The sequence below is a fragment of the Cebus imitator genome, unplaced genomic scaffold (assembly GCF_001604975.1).
Source record: "Cebus imitator isolate Cc_AM_T3 unplaced genomic scaffold, Cebus_imitator-1.0 Scaffold628, whole genome shotgun sequence".
In the NCBI taxonomy this organism is placed as follows: domain Eukaryota; kingdom Metazoa; phylum Chordata; class Mammalia; order Primates; family Cebidae; genus Cebus; species Cebus imitator.
The window spans coordinates 36,113-55,987 of NW_016107943.1; the positions used below are offsets into that span (position 1 = coordinate 36,113).

Sequence of the window (19,875 nt, forward strand, 5' to 3'; positions counted from 1 at the left end):
AATGTGACCCTATTTCGAGACAGTGTCTTTACAGAGGTAATCAAGTTAAAATGAGGTCATTAGTGTGGGCCCTAATCCAATATGACAGATGCCCCCATAAAGGGAAATTTGGACACAGACACGCTGGGGGAAGATAACGTGAAAAGACGCATGAGAAGACAGCCATCTACAAGCCAAGGACAGAGGCCTGGGACAGATCCCTCCCTCACAGCCCTCAAAGGAACCAGCCCCGCCAACACCTGCATCTCTGACTTTCAGCTTCCAGGAGTGTGAGACAACACATTTCTGTTGTTTGCCCCACAGTCTGTGGTCCTTCATTATGGAACCACGGTGATGTGGCTGGGGCATTGGCTTGGCACCATCACGGAGGAAAACACTCCTCAGGAGTTCATTCAGCCCATCTTCTTGCCTCTGAGCATCTTTCCTAGATGGGTACTTTTTAAAAGATGGTGAGAAATCTGCCCAGAAGCGCTTTATAGGTTGTCAAGAAGAGAGACTCTTGGATAGAGCTCCTGGGGTCAAAACCCAGCTCTGCCCTTACATTGGCCTGACCATCGGCAGATCACTTAATTTCTCCCTTAGTTTCCTCATCTGTATAATGGGGGTAGGTGTACATTGGACAGTCACAAGAATTCAAAAGTAAATGTTTAATTCTTGTACCTTGTAAGGTTACAAGAATTAAACAAGTGACAAGACGGTTACAAGAATTCAACAAGTAAATGTTTAATTCTTGTACCTTGTAAGGTTACAAGAATTAAACAAGTGACAAGACGGTTACAAGAATTCAACAAGTAAATGTGTGTCAAATATAGCATAGTGCTTTGAATGTATCATAGCTATTGTTCATTTTGTTGGCACCTTTTCAAATTAGCTTAGGTTCATGGCAGAACCTAGCTGTAAGTTGGTCCGACTTGATCTGTTATTTGGATGGATTGGCCAAAATTAAAGACAAGGACAAGAGCAATATTCCGACTTTTGTTCTTCCCTATTGTATTAATTAAGTATGATGAGAAGAGATCCTCAGCAGAACACTCAGAATGAAGAAAGAGAGAAGATCCGAGACCTGTGGGGAAAACAACCACGCCGAACATCCATCCACCACCATTTTCTCAGCACCCACTGTGGAGAGTCCTACCTGTGGCTACAGAGGAATGGCCCAGGTGGAGGACTGGCCTGGCAATGCCTTCAGCTACCAGGAGGATGTTACTATACATAGTGGCAGAGTTGCAAAGCCTCCACAACACCAACTCTCATCCTCATTTCAAAGAAAATACCGGCAGGTGATTTCAAAGAAAATACCGGCAGGTGATTTCAAAGAAAAGGGAACAGAGGCTCTGAAAGGTAGGGAGACTTAAATAATGCTGTGTCCGATTCAGGATAGAACAAGGGTTAAACAAGAAGAAACGGGCTTCCTCTATTGTGGGAAAGATAAGGGCGTTCAGTTACACAGCAGGAAGGCTGACCCCAGAGACTGACCAGAATAGAGAACTAAGAGCATGACACCTTCAGCCCTGTAAAGTTATAGAAATAAGATGATGATGATGATAATGGTTATTGCCAAATGTTGAACAACTGTTCAGTAACAGCATTAATTGTGTGGTCATGGGCTAATTGTTCATTAAACTGTGTTCTTTGTTTTGCATGCATGGCTCTCTCATTTAATCTTTCCACAACAACCTTGCAGATGGCCATGAAGAAGAGCAGAGCTCAGATAGGCTGTGCAGCTCATTCAGCATCTCAGAGCTTAAAGGTTAGCGGTTGGGACCACCGACCTCTACTTCAGACAGCGTCCTGTTGGCAGCTGCCTGGAGCAGATGCTGCTAAGGGACTTTCTGGCTCTGTGGTTGCATGTTTTTATATCCAAGCCACAGCCATGAGAAGTTTTCTCTTTTATCAGTGAAGTCAATTCACTTGGTCATATAGGTTTTAAACTATGAATACTATTATTATCAAAAATAATTACTGCAATCACTTTGGAGAAAGAACAGGTTCTCATACCAACTCTTTGGTGAATTTGGGTCTGATATTTTGTTTTTTATTTTCCAGAGACAGGGTCTTGCTATGTTGCTCAGGCTGGTTTCTAACTCCTGGGCTCAAGTGATCCTGCCACCTCAGCTCACAGGTAGCTGGAACTATAGGTGTGCACCATGCACAGCTTGGGTCTGGCATTGATTATTTTTGTGTTACCATAAGCTTGCAGAAATCCTTGCTTTTCCACAAGGTAATGACAGCAGCACTTCCTTTTCTAGCACAGTGTAAGGAAATGCAGCAGAAACCACAGGAAATATTGTGGTCAGGTTTTGAACTCGAGCTGTCACCCTCAGCCTGAACACTGTGACAAAGCTATTGTGAATTTTTTTTAAAAGGGGGGTGACATAATGGGGAGGTCCTGGTCATTTTGTAGTGAAAAGCAGCCTGGGCATGATGAGAAACACCATTGGAAGAAGACTGAGGTATCTGACTCATGGCTCCTGATTACCAATTCCCCCAATTAAACCCAAACTAAGAAAAAACCAGAAGGAACCCCACCTAGAATGAGCCCTCAGCTCGCAGAAGCAGTCTGCTGGAGAAGGGACATGATAGAAGACCTGCCCTTGTGAGAACTGGCATATTTCCTAGACTTGGCATTTTATTTGGCTCCAAGTTAGGTGACAAGCAAACCCTGAGTGCCTTCTGTTTTCAGAGCCAAGTAGAGATTGCATAAGATCTCTACATCTCATCCCTAGATGGCTAAAGTACCAATTGCTCTCCCATTTCAGCAGGAAGTGAAGTAAGATCACCTGCACTTCTGTAAATTGCCAAGGAAGCTTGCAAAACGTAAACCATGAACCCAAAATAAGTTTATACAGAAAGCAAATGTGAATGAATAAGAGCAGACAGAGATATCCTTTACTATATACATTTTATGTAGATATGTGCTATATGCATCATCTAATGTGATCTCAATGACCCTATGTGGTGCCACAATGATGCCTCATTTTACAGATGGAAAAAATAGCGATGGGAGAGAGGTCACTGTTGTGCCCAAGGACGCACACATGCATATGCACATGGGGACTAAACTGGGACTCCACTGTCTGCCTCAGACAGAGGGCGTCTCTATCACCCCATCTCTTCCCCCAACACAAGGTGACTTTTCAAAATGACCTATTCATGCATTCTAATTCCTTTCCCTTTCTTGTAAGCATTTAAACTGACAGTAAAAGCAGTTAGTCTCTCAACTATTTTTTTTGACAAGCCCACATTTACCTGTGCTACCTACGCTACCAAGAACACCTGTTTTCTCCTTCCATAGTAAAAACAGAAGACAGAAGAGTATTTTCTAAATAATACCAACTCTTCTGCGATAGAAAAGTGGCCCCAAAAAAGTTGAAAGGAAAAGAAAATGCAAAGCTAAAAGGATTTGAGATTTGTTAGGGAAACATTTTGATATTACATTGGACTAGGTCATTGGGAAAACTGATTCACAACTTTCAGTGAAGCCAGAAGCAAGACATGGCTTGTCCTGGTCTAGAGGTTCTGTGCCAGCCATCCCAGGGACGGTGGACCCCTATTAGCGGGTCACCTCACTCAGCCCGATCGGCAGCCCAGGCTCCAAGGCTACAGCCTAACAGTTTCTCATAAGCATCAAGGAGCAAATGGCCACATCTAAGCTGGAAATGGTTGCATGAGCTATTTTAGGGTAAACTTTAAGATTTACTTTTAAAAATCAATGAAAACATCCAAAAATACACCAAAAAAAACCCCTCTCTATGTTATATTTGTATAGACAGAAACGGCATATTCATGAACACAGCCCATGGAAGCAACTTCAGATTTGGGACGAGAGACAACCCACAGGCAGAGAGGTCTAACATTTGCTGAGAGTGGCAGGTACTTCACAAATGTTGTCTTTACTCCCACAGGGTTCTCCTTGTCACCCTGAAATAACACCATTGCTGCCACCATATTTAAATTGTCACCAGAAAGGTTAAGTGCTTAGTCCACGGTCACGCTACAGGTGAATGGCTAAGTTAGAAGTTGAACCCTTGTCTCTTTCACTCCCAAATCCAACCTCTTTCCACTGCGTGAATTTGGTCTCTGAATAATCGGTGGGTAAAGAAGTCCTGGAGACAGTGCACCCTTCCTCCCAGTGGTTATGGTCTGGATGCAGCTTCCAGGGGACTGGACGAGCTGCTTCCTGAAGCGGGCTCCCTCCCCACTTGCACCCCTCCCGAAACACCCTGGCTCAGGGAATGACTGAAAATCAATTGAGATTCCTCTCCTTACTCCCGCACCTGGGCCCAATTTTTGCCAGGATTAGAGCACGCAAGCCCAGTGCTCTCACGTGGACACGAGGGGTCGCCCAATGCTCACAAAATCCCTGGGATCCCAGCAAGCGTCCCGCAGCCCGCGTTTGGTAGTATTGGGAAGGAACATGGTCCCTCCCCTCAGAAATATCACTTAAATGGATCAAAATCTACCATGCTTTGAAAGAACCCTGGCTTCATTACTGGGATTCTCCAGTAGACACATTGTTTTGGATAACCTAAAGCCAACATACTCTTAGTTTAGTACTATGAGAATACAATAAAAGGACAGGTCCCCACTATCGGATGGAAAAATCACCATCCTTGCAGCCCAGCTGTTGCTAATGCCTAGGATAACCCGGAGGAACCAGAACACAATCAATGATAAACGTAACAAAAAGCCAAGTGATCAAAAATATTCCAAGGCATGCAAGAAAAATAGCCCCTATCTGTGAAGCTCTGCCCATCTCGGCGCCTCAGCTCACTGTACTTGTTCACCTTTGTGGAGAGGGAACAGGCCTGGGTGAAGCTGGCCACTTGGAGAAGCTGTTGTTTGTTGCACCCAGGAAGCCCAGGGAATGGCAGAAAGAAGGACGGTGTGCTCTCATTCGGAGACGCTTGGAGCAGGGGCCCCAGGTGCCTGCCTCTGCACCGAGAACTTTCAAAGTTGTGCCCTTGGCAACAGCCTTTGAAATAACCGGGTGCTGGCAATACAGGCTTGGCATTAATATGCAAATAAGAATACTCAAGGCTCCCACCTCATCCTTTTGGATCTTTTTAAAAATCCAGCCACTTACCATGACTAACATAAAGTAAAGGCAGAAGAAAAAGTGGTACGACCTTCGCTTGGTTTCTCCCACCAACCTCCTTGTGCTGGAGCCAAAGCACTTTTCAAACCAGAGAGAGAGGTGGCTGGGGTCTCAACTAGGAGCAGGGACCGCTAAGGGCTAAGGATATTTTCACCTCCCCTCTCTAACAACAGCTTTGCCATGAATAATAGGCACTACTCAGCTCCGTCAATCAACCTCCGTTGCTTTATTTTCATTGCTCCCGAGATGTATACAAAGCTAAAGTTTGCTACAAAGTCCCCATGGAGGCATTCAGAAAATCCCCGGGAGACTTACTGCGGGGATGGCTGTGAGCTTGCCAGGCGGCGAATGTGCACATCTTCCTTACAGTGCTTCTGCCGCTCTGCCTTCCGTGCCTCTTCCTTTGTTTGCCTGCTCCCCTGAGATGGGCCTGCAAGGAGACGCCCCCAAAGCAAGCAGGTCTCTATAATAAGATGTGACAGCGAGTCTGGGGAATTCGCTGGCTACACATCATTATAAAAAAGAATTCTGCATCATTATCCATTGCTTTTCTGAGAGACGAACGTGAGTGGTTAAGGCTCTCCTGTCCCTAGGGCTCTGAAGACAAGGGCAAGCACAGAGCAGGTGTTGACCAGCCAACCTGCCGGCAAAGCCTCGTGCCCGTGGGAGAGGGTCAAACTCCAGTACAACCTGCATCAGCTGTCAAACCAAGCCTACTGCAGACAGCTGAACGGTGAAGAAACAAGCAACACTTGTTGAAGTCCTTAGAAGATGAATTACATCTGTTTCAAAATTCCTGGCACCCTTTAAGAGGAATCAGAGTTCATGGACATTTCTTTGCCTTGGTATCCTCAGAGAGCAGGGGGACTTCAAGCTTTTGCTGTAGGGATAGTGCCATGAGATGAAGGGCTGGAAACAGGGAGAGACTCTATTTTAATTGATAGCACAGAACCAGGGAGAGGTAACCTTGCATCAAATGGAATGGGATGACCACACTCACATGGATAAAAAAGAAACCCTCCCAGGTTCCACCTCTGCAGGCTGGTAAACAATTACCTCCATGTCCCCAATCCACACTCACTCACCTGCACTCCCCATCTCCCAGCCCTTCAATCTCCTGCTTCTGATCTCTGGCCTTGCTCTTCATATAAAACACAAACATGCACCTGCTGCTTCTGGAGACACTACCCCTTGATGGGGTTCAGGACATGCTACATCATGTTCAGATGGCATCTTACGGGCACAGGGGTTCACACCTGTAATCCCAGCACTTTGGAATGCCAAGATGGGAGGATCACGTGAGTCCCAGAATTTGAGACTAGCCTCGGCAACACAGTGAGACCCTGTCTCTAGAAAATATTTAAAAATTAGCCAGGCATGGTGGCATGCACCTATAGGCCCAACTACTTGGGAGGCTGAGGTGAGAGGATCCCTTGAGCCCAGGAGTATGAGGCTACAGTGAGCTATGATCACACCACTGCACTCCAACCTGGGTGGCAGAGTGAGATTCTGTCTCTAAAAATAAATAAATGGCATCTTAGCATTTGAAAACAACAGAAGCAAGAAGGTCACTTTCACCTCCCTGCCCTGCACTCTCTGGAAGCAGGTTATAAAGCCTAGGAAGGATCTTCTGATCTCCCTCTAGAGACAGTTATTTGAGAGGTGCTCTCCCTATATACAGAGAAAAGCTGCCAAAGACCGAGAGACGCCAAGAAGAGTCTGAACAACAGGCCTTGCTAAGTTTCCCTGGTTTACCACCATTAGACCTTACTCATTTGTCCTCCAGTTACCCTTCTCCACGGATAATCCTTCTCCACTTTCCATCACACCTAAGCATAAAATTACGCATTTCCTTGTTTCTTTGGGTCTTCATTTCTGACAGCTCCCGTGTCACATAAAACTTGCATTAAATAAATGTACATGCCTTTCTCTCTTGTTACCCTGTCTTTTGTTATAGGGCCCTCAGCCATGAACCTAGAGATGAGTGAGAAAAACTTTTTCCCACCCCTGCATCCTACACGGAAACCTTCTCCAAGGGGTCAATGCCATTTAACACTTTTTGGATTTTATCATTCCTTCTTGAGACGGGGACAAATAGTAGGAGTCATAATTTTTAGAAGGGAAAAGGGAGGCCCAGGGACCAGAGATGACCTTTCCAGAGACACAGTACCAGAGCAACACTGGAGCAGGAAGATCTTCAGCCCCACCGGCTGAGGCTGTTTCCTGACTGAGCAGATGCGCCCATGGGTTAACTACTCTTGGCCTTTGTCCTTTCACCCCCTCTTGCAGATGAGCTGAGTGATCTCAGTGCCTCAGCTCCTTCACTGGACAGGTACTACAACCTCAGGGAAGTACTGTTATCTGCATCCCTGTTTTATAGATGAAGAAACTGGGACATAAAACAGCCTGCCCAAGATCACACTGTGAGTAAGAGGCAGAGGATTGAATAAGGGGCTTCAATGCAGTCGCATCTCTGCAACGTGCTGCACACTGCCTCTGGGCCATCTCTGAGACTCAAGGCATAATATAATGGGAAGAGCCCCATACTAAGTGGTAGGAGACCTAAGTCTTACTCTTGTTGATCAAAGATTAGTGATGTGATCTCACCAAGTTTCCTGTTTTTGTATTTCTTAAATGGGAGATGGAATTAGATCAGTGGTTTTAACTGTTTCATACAAGAAGACCAATTTTTGTCAATTCTAGTGGTTACCCACACTTTGAAAACTATCATCAATAATTTTGTAATAAATACAAAAGAATTGTATTTATTAACAATTACTTTGTTTTCCCTTTTTTCTTTTAATTGTAAGTAGTTTATTTTGCCAGGAGTCAGACCTTATTTTCCCATAAGTTAACGTAAGTTCATGAATTACATGCAACCAAAAGTAATTGTCATTAACCTGTGCAGCTTTATAATTGGCTTTTTTTACTTTTATTTTAAGTTCAGGGGTACATGTGCAGGTTTTTTAACATAGGTAAACCTGTGTCATGGGGGTTTGTTGTATAGATTATTTCATTTGTTTTCCATTTTTAACTGATTAAGTCAAATGAGAGGTGTTAGTTTCAGCAAGGTCCTTTCTGACTCCTTTCTCTAGATTCCACTCTTTTTCTGTGTCACATCATTGATTATTTTTCTTTCTTCATCCTAGCCACCATATGTTTTTTAATAATTCTACCTATCTACTCGGTTTTGTCTATCTGGGCCTCTAGAAAGAAAACTTCTACATGGGCCAGGAACTCATCTGCCTATCCATCTGTGTATCTTCAGGGTCTAGCATCAAGCAGGTGTTTAATGAAGTTCTTGAACTAAAGAATAAACTGATTTACTGGTATTGATGAGCCTTTTCATTCCTGCTATTATACGGTAAACACATCATTTCAATTTGGCTTTTTAAAGTATTGAAAATAACTTGAAGAACTCCAATTCTGCTTTTTAGAAGTCTGGACACTCCATGATGGAAATCACCTGATGGAATTACCTCTAAGCTCTCATCCACTTCTAAAATTTTACTATCTGGTGGTTTCTTTTGCAAAACTGACTGGAGAGATTCTGTGAAGGCCAGGCACTAGACAGTGTTCTTCCGCACAGAAGCAGTTCAGAAGGAGTCAAGGATGCTCAGCTGCCATTGACTCCAGACACGGTGATCCTCAAGGCCAGGTAACTTAACTGCACTCATGATGGACAGACTTCTAGGCAGCAGAATGTCTTTCCCCTTGACAGTAAAAAGTCAACTTCCTGTGCCATTGCTAACCTACACCCTTTCTACTCCGTTAATGTACAGATTACAGAAGTGTGTGATTTTCTTTTCGCCCTCTCATTCAGAGAAACATGCTTGGATATATCCCTTTATGAAGTTAAACATTAGTTTTCTAAGACCTCACAAATATTCTGGAAAGCCACGCATGTACCTGTAAAGATAGAAGGAAGGCAAGATGGGGCAAAAAAAAAGGCTGAATTATGGTGCCATTGCCATGGATACCTCAACCAATCCCATGGGACTCTGAAGCTGGGAATGATCCTTCTTAGTTGTCCCAAACTGACCCAAAGATCAAGCCATTGGCTCACCACATCAGCCTTGCCTTCGCCCCTGACCGCCCCTGTAACCCAGAGTGAGGCAGCAGAAGGCAAGTCGATCGAGGAGCACAGCTGTGAGCTCTTTGCAGCTAGGGGATGGGAAGGCAGGCCCTGGAAAGGAATCCAGAAGGAGCATCATGGTATGTCTCTAACTTTCAACTGAGGCTGCTATCATGTTCTAGCATGCTTCATTTGCCAGAATGGAAGAGAACAATTTGCCTAGCCAGGACTGTGTTGCATTTAGCAAAGGATGAATTAAACAACAAATACAAATGAGCTGGCCCTCCATCAGCCAAGTTTCCTAACAGGGCAGCCACTCCAAAAAATAACCCCTAGAGGAGCGATGCCACCACTGGCTTGGGAGTGAAAGCCCCTTGCAATTGCCGACTGTTGGAAGGGCTGGAACAAGGCCAGAAAGGAGTAGGTTATGGCACAGGTGGCTGGGGTCTAGAAGAGGATGACGACATGAAACTTACAAGATGGACAGGGACAATAACTGGGGCTCCAAGAACAATTGATGAAAACCGAATATACAGCCTTAAAATGGAACGTGGACCTAAATACCCAGGAGCACCCTACTTTGTAAGATTTGAAACAAAATTTAATATGAATGGAGTTAAGAGTTCTAATGGAGTGGTGGACCAAGGGCCTTATCAGTGCTAGCAAAATGGCAGAATTCATATAGCATCAAAGTGGTTCTGCTGGTTTGAGCTGGCTGAAGGATATAAAATACCTTAAAAAAATAAGAGATACAAAGTTGTTTTGCAAGAGCTTCAGCATCTAATGATGTCTAAAGAAAATATGAAACTCCCTCAGCTACCTGAAGGGCACTGTGGTAGCAGTTATCAAAAAGCGAAACCACAGGGTCTTCCCCTCCTCCCTCATTCAGTTTAAGCAATCTGCATTTTTCACAGAGGTAAATTTTCTAGGTATATCTTGTAGACCTGAAAGTACTGGAAAGAAAGCTTCTGTTCAAAGGAAATATATCTTAAGATACTGTAAATGATACTAATTTTTTGTCCATTTGAAATATATCAGTTGTGCTATAACAAATCATCATGTCAAGTGTAACCACTGTTCACAGTTGAGATTCTGGGATCAAGAAAGTCCATTTAAATTGATTCCCATCACAACTGGTGGGACACGTCTAACTCAACTGTAAAAACACACATCACACAATCACCTTGCTGCTGATGACATGGCCTGGGGTCTCTGCCGTCTCCCCCTTTTCCCCGCCCAACAGCCCTGTAGCCTGGGAGAGCTTGTTAGAGTAGATGGGATGATTGAGAGTTGCAGCCTGTGGAACTACTGCTGAGTATGTGGAGTGCTTTGACTTCATCCCTGGTTTTTTTCTCTAAGTCTTAAATGATGCCCCTTCCAAGCCATCCTCTCGTCCCCACACTCCTCCGCTCCCACTCTTGCCAATGCACAGACTGTAACCCCTCCACTCCCCTCTGAGATTGGCCTGTGGTGAGGAATTCAGGGATCTCCCCGAATCTTCTCTCCCCCACTTTATTGAGGGTGCTGTATTTTCCTCCCCCTTCCTCAAGTCCCTTTTGGACTGTCACCACCCAATACTTTCCATGACAGTTTTCTTGCTTTGGCCAAAAGCCAGGTAAACTTGGAACGGTCTCTGACCTCCCTTGTTTAGTTTTGGAACTGCATTTATTCACTTGCCACCAGCCTGGGAAGTGAGTATCAGGTCCTCAGCCCTGCCACCCTGTGCTGTCATCATCAGCTAATGAGATTTTTTGGCTCGGATTTTGATAAGGTGAAAAGAACAGTCAACCAGGGTTACTCAGACCTGGCAGCTCTCAGAGTCTTTGGTGGTTAAACTTGGAAAAAGGCCCCACAAAGACACTTGGAAGCACACATGATCCCTCTGAATTGTTTTCTTTTCCTTGCATTTCTTCTTCAACTTTTAAAAATTGAAGAAGTTTTAAACAGGGCTCTATCTGCTCATCCTTGCAATTTATTGGGATCTAGTTTAGAATCCGGCAGCTGGAACATAAAGAACTTTGAATTCAGCACATCCTTTGGTTTTGGTGGTGCTGCGTCTCAAGATCCTCAGCAGCGATTAAAGAACTCTATGTGCACAGCAGATCCTGGAAATTGGTGGGTTTGACTTCCTGGCAAAGTGCTGCATTTTTCCACTTTCTGTTCAGGACCACTAAATGCTGAAGTGTGGATGCATACCAAAATAAACGCAATTCATTGTGTACTGAAAGAAAACAAAAAGCAGCACTAGAGGAAGGTTTCCTAACACTTCTCTGTCACTCTCTCAGTCTTTCTCTGTCTCTCCTCCCGCCTCCGTCTTCCCGCCCCACCCACCTCTTACCTTCTTTCTTTTTCTTGTCCTCTTCTCTGTTAGTTTTATTCTTGAGCTCAGCTGTCAGAGGCAGCCTTTGATGGATATGTGGTTGGTCCTTTCAGCTCATCTGGAGAAGGATGCTCAGGTGCCATCGGACTCCAGACACGGTGATCCTCAAGGCCAGGCAGTTTAACTGCACTAATGATGGACAGACTTTAAGGCAGCAGAACGTCTCACCCCTTGAAGATAAAAAGTCAGGGAGGGATGAGGCTTGGGTGAGGAAAGGAAGTGAAGAACTTAAAGGGATGGAGGGATGGGAAGGAGAAGGAGTCCTCTTTTTCGAGTCAATAGAGTCAGAATCCTTTTGCTGACCAGAAGCATACATATGATGGCTGTTTTCAGTGGAAGGAAAGGACCCAATCTTCTGAGGATACAGAATTTAAAGTTGAGCGAGGTGGCACCCAAAGTTCTGTATTGCAGAAAGGGAGGCATTCTGATCTTGCAGATGAAAGGAGTGTTTCTCTGATATCAAACAGCACAGGAAATGTGTCCTATGTTGTTTCCATTTGTCTCTACAGACCAATGAGTCATTCTGAAGAATTAAACTTACATTCAATGTTAGAAAGGTCAGGGGTGGTTGAAATTGTGCTGGTCTTGACTTCATGAGCTTGCTTTTCAGAACTCACAGAAATATCTTGCCAACCCCTGCTTTAGGTGGTCTCTACTTGCTTCTTCAACTCATTGACTAGTAGTGAGCATTGCATGTCTCATGCTGAATTGCAAAGGAGAATTTATTTTTTTCACTGTTTAAGGAATTTTTATTAAAGCAAGAATTTTATAATCCAAATTATGTTTACTTGCTCAGTTTTCAATTATGTTACTTAAAACAGAACTGACATTTTGAGCTACTCCACAGTAAAGAATTACAAAATTAAAGAAAGGAATCCTTTAAATTTTTGTACTTTGCTGAAAATTCTTTTTCCCAAGGTCTATAAAACATTAATTTGTTTTTATATTTTACTATTTTTTGTTGTTGTTGTTCTCACAATAAGTAATCTAGGACTAGCATTATATTTGCTAGACTTGGCATTTGCTCGGTACATAAGTTTCAAAGTTTCCTTTCCTTTTTTAATTTATTTTATATTTTGCAATTTTTTTCCATAATATTTAAGTTTTTCGATGTTTAGATATTTTTCTTCAGTGAAGCACGAGTTTCTTTTCGTGGTCTCTGATCAATTTTAAACAGTTGGAACACCGGTGGCACTGTTAAAGGCTTTCTGGACAGCCTCTTTAGCTTGGTGGGCTACAACTTCATCATCCTTAGAACGGAGTGACCCTGGAGACTCAAGCATATGAAGAAGTTCTGAATTATCAATCTCCAACAATATGTCAGTGATTTTACCATCAAGAGAAAGGTGCACGGCTTGAATAAGAGGAAACAACCATTCACCCAACATTTGCTTTGCTCTTGAGGAGGGGCAGATGCCAACATGGAAGCAGTCAAAGGTTCTTGACCGTGAACAGCAGGCTGTTGCATTGTAACTCGTGGCTGTGCTTTAAGATGTTGTTGAGGATTGCGAACTCTCGCAGCATTTTTATACTGTGGAACCGTGCGGACAGCAGGAGTAGCTGCAGCAGCTGCAGCTGCAGCTGCAGGATGTGGACCCATTGTCTGGATTGATGTGTTAGCAACACGCTGTGTTGACATGACTCATGGAACCTGTGAAGAAGCTGGTCTCATAGTACTAAATGGTGGTCTAGGAGCAGCTGGGCGGATAGCACTGGGCATATTTTGGAATGGATGAGGTCTGGCACCCTGAGCAGTCCAGTGAGGACTTGGTCTTAGTTGAGCAATTTGGCTAGGAGGATAGTATGCAGCACGGTTCTGAGTCTGTGGGATAGCTGCCATGAAGTAACCCGAAGGAGGTGCCGGCTGGTAGGGGTTGATTACAGGGTTCGGCACAGCTTGTACACTTGCCATTCTCTGCATATACTGGTTAGTGAGGTGAGCCTGGCGCTCTTCTTTGCACTGAGCTAAAGCTATATACAATGGCTTTGTGGCCACAATTCTACAGTTCATTTCTGTAACTGCTTTAGTAGCTTCTTCTGGGGAGGAGAAACATGCAAAACCAAACCCTTTGCTGTACCAAATGGAGAAACTCTACGAAGACGTTCATCATCAATACCATCATCAAGATTTTTCACATAAAGATTAACACCCTGGTATCTGGTGATCCTATCTTGCTTCATCTGTTCAAATTTGCGTTTAAGTTCCGTCTGCCGTTCCACCCTTTTCTGAGCTCGACCAACATAAATTTGTTTTCCATTGAGCTCCTTTCCATTCATCTCATCCACAGCTTTCTGTGCATCTTCATGCCTTTCAAAGCTTACAAATCCAAATCCTTTGGATTTTCCACTTTCATCAGTCATTACTTTCACACTTAAGGCAGGCCCAAACTTGCCAAAGAGATCCTTAAGGAGTTAACCATCCATGTCTTATCCAAAATTCTTGATGTAAACATTGGTGAACTCTTTTGCCCTAGCTCCAAGTTCAGCTTTTCTTTCTTTAGGAGACTTAAATCGTCCAAGAAATACTTTGTGACCATTTAGGAGCATTCCATTCATTTTTCAATAGCTCTTTCAGCTGCTTCCTGCGTCTCAAAGTGTACAAATCCACAGCCCTTGGAACCATTTTCATCACAAACCACCTTTCATGAAAGGATGTTACCAAAAGCACAAAATGTATCATACAGTGCTTTATTATCAATGGATTTGTCCAGATTTTTAATGAATATGTTGCCCACTCCACTTTTTCGAAGTGATGGATCACGCTGAGACCACACGATGGGTACTGGCTTGCCCTTTATAACATCAAAATTCATGGTGTTCAAAGCACGCTCCGCGTCAGCCGGCTGCTGGAAGTTCACATAGGGGTAGCCCAAGGAGCGGCGGGTGATCATGTCCCTGCAGACTCGGATGGAAAGGATGGGCCCGGCTGGGCTGAACTTCTCGTAGACCATCGCCCGGTCACGTCGGGGTGGAGGTACCCCACGTAGACCGAGGCCATGGGGTAGCTGGGGGCCTTGGGGTTCATTTCCCCAGGACTTCCCGCAGGGCCACAGGCCGCGGGCGTTTCAGTGAGAAGAGAGCAAGGGCTGGGGCCGGGGGCGGAGCCATGGGGGAGGGGAGCGGGGGCAAGCGCAGAGGGACAAAAATCATCCAAAATCAAAAACTACTCAACGGGCCGGAGAACCGGGTCAATCGGCTGCCGCTGACTGCCGGCTGCCTGTGGGGAGCGAGGGTGGTGATGTCGGGTCCAGGCAGTGGGAAGTCCTGGGTTTCTTGGTTCTTTCTTGGAGCTGCTGTGGGGCCATGGGTGGACAGGTCAGTCTCCACTGCTTCACCGGGTTATTTTATAAAAGAGGAAGAAAAAAAATAAAAGTCTCTGGTGGGGGAGATGCGGATTTTTTGTAAATTTTGTGGGGTTTTTTAAAGATTATTTATTTTTATTTTTTTTGGATTTTTAAATAATAAATGTGTGTTCCAAGCCTGGAGCACACACTCCACATTCTCAGCACTAACTGCCAGGGAGAACAGGGAATTTGTTTTCTATTTTTTTGTGTGTAAAATATACCTATTACTCAGATTCCAGGGAATAGCCATTGTAGAAATGTATTCTAAATGTTTTATTTCAAGACAGACTTATTTATGCAATTGTTACCACGTGGAACATCTTGACTGTGAGTTGTCCAGGTTCTTAGCACGTTGAGAAAAGAACTGAACAAAATCCACAAAGCAACAAAAGAATGAAGTAACTCTCCTTGAAGAGGTCCTTTACAAAATAAGAGAGGACACAAACAGATGGAGAAACATTCCATGCTCTTGGTTAGGAAGAATCAATATCGTGAAAATGGCCATACTGCCCAAAGTAATTTATAGATTCAACATTATCCCCATCAAGCTACCAATGACCTTCTTCAAAGAAACGGGAAAAAACCACCTTAAACTTCATATGGAACCAAAAGAGAGACCACATAGCCAAGTCAATTTAAGCAAAAAGAACAAAGCTGGAGGCATCACACTACCTAACTTTAAACTATATTACAAGGCTACAGTAATCAAAACAGCATGGTACTGGTACCAAAACAGAGATATAGACCAATGGAACAGAACAGAGGCCTCAGAGGCAATGCCACACATCTGCAACCATCTATCTTTGACAAACCTCACAAAAACAAGCAATGGGGAAAGGATTCTCTGTTTAATAAATGGTATTGGGAAAACTGGCTAGCCATATGCAGAAAGCAGAAACTGAACCCCTTCCTGACACCTTACACTAAAATTAACTCCAGATGGATTAAAGACTTAAACATAAGACCTAACACCATGAAAACCCTGGAAGAAAACCTAGGCAAAACCATTCAGGACATAGGCATAGGCAAGGACTTCATGACTAAAACACCAACAGCATTGGCAACAAAAGCCAAAATAGACAAATGGGACCTAATTAAACTCCAGAGCTTCTGCACAGCAAAAGAAACAATCATCAGAGTGAATCGGCAACCAACAAAATGGAAAAAAAAATTTGAAATCTAACCATCTGACAAAGGGCTAATATCCAGAATCTACAAAGAACTAAAACAAATTTACAAGGAAAAAACAAGCCCAATCAAAAGTTGGCGAAGGATATGAACAGACACTACAAAAGAAGACATACATGAGGCCAACAAACATGAAACAATGCTCATCATCACTGGTCATTAGAGAAATGCAAATCAAAACTAGATTGAGATACCATCTCACGCCAGTTAGAATGGTGATCATTAAAAAATCTGGAGACAACAGAAGCTGGAGAGGATGTGGAGAAATAGGAACACTTTTACACTGTTGGTGGGAGTGTAAATTAGTTCAACCATTGTGGAAGACAGTGTGGCAATTCCTCACGGACCTAGAAATAGAAATTCCATTTGACACAGCAATCCCATTACTGGCTATATATCCAAAGGATTACAAATCATTCTACTATAAGGACACATGCACACGAATGTTCACTGCAGCACTGTTTACAATAGCAAAGACTTGGAACCAACCCAAATGCCCATCGATGATAGACTGGACAGGGAAAATATGGCACATATACACCATGGAATACTAAGCAGCCATAAAAAACGATGAGTTCGTGCCCTTTGAAGGGACATAGATGAACCAGGAAACCATCATTCTCAGCAAACTGACACAAAACAGAAAATCAAACACCACATGTTCTCACTCATAGGTGGGTGTTGAATAATGAGAACACATGGACACAGGGAAGGAAGCATCACACACTGGGGTCTGTGGGGGAAAAGTAGGGGAGGGACAGTGGGAGGTGGGGAGTTGGGGAGGGATAACATGGGGAGAAATGCCAGATATAGGTGAAGAGGAAGGCAGCAAACTACTTTGCCATGTATTACCTATGCAACAGTCTTGCATGTTCTTCACATGTGCCCCAAAATCTGAAACACAATAAAAATATATATATATATATAAATTAAAAATAAAAGAACAAAGTAACAACAGCACAGATTTATTAAAGCAAAAGTATTTCCCACAGAGTAGGAGCAGACTTCAGCAAGCAGTTCAAGAGCGCCCCCCCCCCCCACCCACCCATTAGGATTTTATTAAGCTACAAAAGTTTGGTAATGCCCTACATGGCCTTTAGAGGCCTCCAATTGGTCACACCCTATGAAGGATTGGCCTATGACCAATCAGTGGCTGAAGTAGAAACTTCTGTCTTGTTATCGCAGGAGCTAGGTTGCCTGCCGCATGCTGCTTAATCTTGCCTAGAACTGGCTGCACCTGCTGTTCTTTTGCTTATGCCTTAACCCTTGGTTACCCTAATTCCGTATTCTCCTGCCTCACAAGGACTCAATCCTTTGACAGTTACCCTTTCCCTTTCAAGGAGGCATGAGAAAACCTTTAATCAGACTCATGAGAAAAACTAGAGTATGACCACAGGAGGCAGTGGTCATAAAGAAAGCCCCCAGGTCACATACGGCCCATGATTCCCAGCCTTCCTGCCTGTCCCCACCATTCCCTCAGCTTAGGGGATAGCTAGGATCTCTTGAGAATCTATAAATTAAGAAGACAAAGAGGAAGAAGTTGAGGAAATCAATAACAAGTTGGGACCACTAAGCCCACCTTTTTGACCCCATCTGTGGTGGGGGCTAGGAGCTGTGGCTCTCTAGCTCCCAGGTGATAGCTCAGGCCTTATGGTAAGGACATGGGCTCGAACATTGCAGAGAGCCTGGCATGGAGTCCTAGTCTCACGACTTAACCTGCTATGTTCTTGGGGTATGTTATTTAATTTCCTGGCACCTAAGTTATTTTACTGAATAAAATGGGGATATGACAGTACCACCTCTCAAGCTTAGTATGAGAATTAAAAGAAATAATACATTCAAATGCAGGCTCCATGAGATTAGGGACATTTATTTCATTTGAACTATAACACCTAGTGCTCACTACTGAGTCCAGCTCAGCCGTAGAGACTCCCCCCACCCAGGTGATGCTGAAGGTATTGAGAAGCAGACACCCACATAGAACAGCAAAGTGGGTCTATCTGGGGGGCCAACAGCCTTCCACGCTGAGAGCCTCAGGGGCTGACAGCATTCCAAGCTGAAGGCCTCGAGCAGACTCTGAACCACTCATTTATTCTCTCTGAATAGGTGATGATTATTAACAAACAGATGTTCAGTATTTTCTCATAACACAAAAATAAACCAGATAGGCAGCTGGTGCCTGCTTACCACTGATCACAAACTAAAAAGTATTGTCCACAAGGGAGCCACAGGGGCAGGGTCAGATGTCCTGTGCTTAAAAAATTGTTTTAATCAGTGTATGATATTTATATATTGTCCTTCCACTTTAGAATGCCCTGAGTAGTTTTCTACTGGGCAGAGAGGGGAGAGCAGCTAGGTTTTCCTTGCCATCATTCTTCCTAGCAAACAATGTACTCTATCATACACTCAGCATTTCTCAGCAATCATACATTCAGCATTTCTCAACAGCCCACACCAGTATTCTTGATGCTCAAATATTTGTTGAGTGAATGATGTAGGTAAACCACTTAGCACAGGGCAGAGCACAACCCATGCTCATGCAACACACATGATGTTCTGCCAGAGATGCTCCCTGCACGCTGCTTCTAACCCATCTGACATCCATCAACAGTCCTATTTGGCTCTCTCATGCAGATTTGCGAAGGGGGACTGTGGGATTGCAGTGGCAGCTAGAGACTTACTGTTGGTGTTGGAGCCTGCTGAGGGGCAGGCCCAGCCTGGGTGAGGTGCCAAGCTGATGAGTTTCACACAGCAGGGGTCCTGGAATGTTTGAGAAGAGGCGGCTGGGTGCTGGTAAAGTGGTCCATGGGGGAGCTGGCAGGAAGCCGAAGATGCAACATGCTTGGTTTGTTTCAGGAACTTTCCCAGGACTAGCCCAAGACCCAGGAAAGGAGGATGTTTTCTTTTTCTTTGTTCTGTATTCTCTTCCCTCCTGCTTGTGTGACTTTCTGTTGCCAAACCACAGAACCAAGCTTCATACAATTAATTCTACAGCTGGACATTTTGGATCGGATGAGCTCTTGTTCGCTGGAGAGAGAGCTGAACTACAAGTCAACACATTGTTTCTTTGAGAAATTCATTCTCAATTCCAAATAGATGATTAATGTCCTAGGTCTCAGAATGAAATCCATTCTGTGCCCTGTCCTGGAATCCAGACAAATCAGGGCTTGTGTGGGTGTATGTGGGGAGGAGCACTAGGGAGTTCTGTTTGCATAATAAAGACCTCATAGGACCCCCAAAGAAGAGTCAAGATAGACTATGGGACAGACAGCCCCAATGCAGAAAATTCTTAAACAGATTGGAGGGATGCAAAGGAAGGCCAAGGATAGTTTAGCTCCTAACACTGCAAAAAGTTTTCTAGCAGGGGAGGAGCTCAACTGAAGAGTGTGTGTGTATGCACTGGCTTGTCTGGAGGCACTGTCTTGAGAGTAGCCCTCTAAGTATTGTTCAGATTCCCAGGAAACCCTTAAGAAATCCAGTGGCACTGTCTCAGGGAAGGAAGGATACAAAACCAGCAGAAAAGGCTGAGGAAAGATGTGTAACACTAAAACCCAGAGAGGGGAGTCCCCTTTCAGGCATCTATCAAAGATTTCTTATGTTGGGGAGAGGGTCCTCTCACCTCACCAAGAGCATCGATTTTGACATTTCAGTATTGGGGATGAGGAGGAGATTGACCACATCACCATTCAGCAGCCAAGGACTGATTTGGTCAACCAAGGGGAGGAGTCCACAAGTCGTGAGGCAGGATTATGGGTGCTCACAGCCTCCTCACTGCCAGGAGAAACCAGAA

General features: G+C 44.1%; 2 pseudogenes across 1 annotated transcript; one reads left to right on the forward strand and one right to left on the reverse strand.

Moving 5' to 3' along the window:
• Window positions 1-5,522: 5,522 nt before the first annotated feature.
• LOC119469321 lies at window positions 5,523-10,067 on the forward strand (annotated as a pseudogene).
• Window positions 10,068-12,274: 2,207 nt separating this feature from the next.
• LOC108295278 lies at window positions 12,275-14,578 on the reverse strand (annotated as a pseudogene). The gene has a single exon (XR_001821331.1). The product of XR_001821331.1 is annotated as a polyadenylate-binding protein 1-like (transcript).
• Window positions 14,579-19,875: the final 5,297 nt, after the last annotated feature.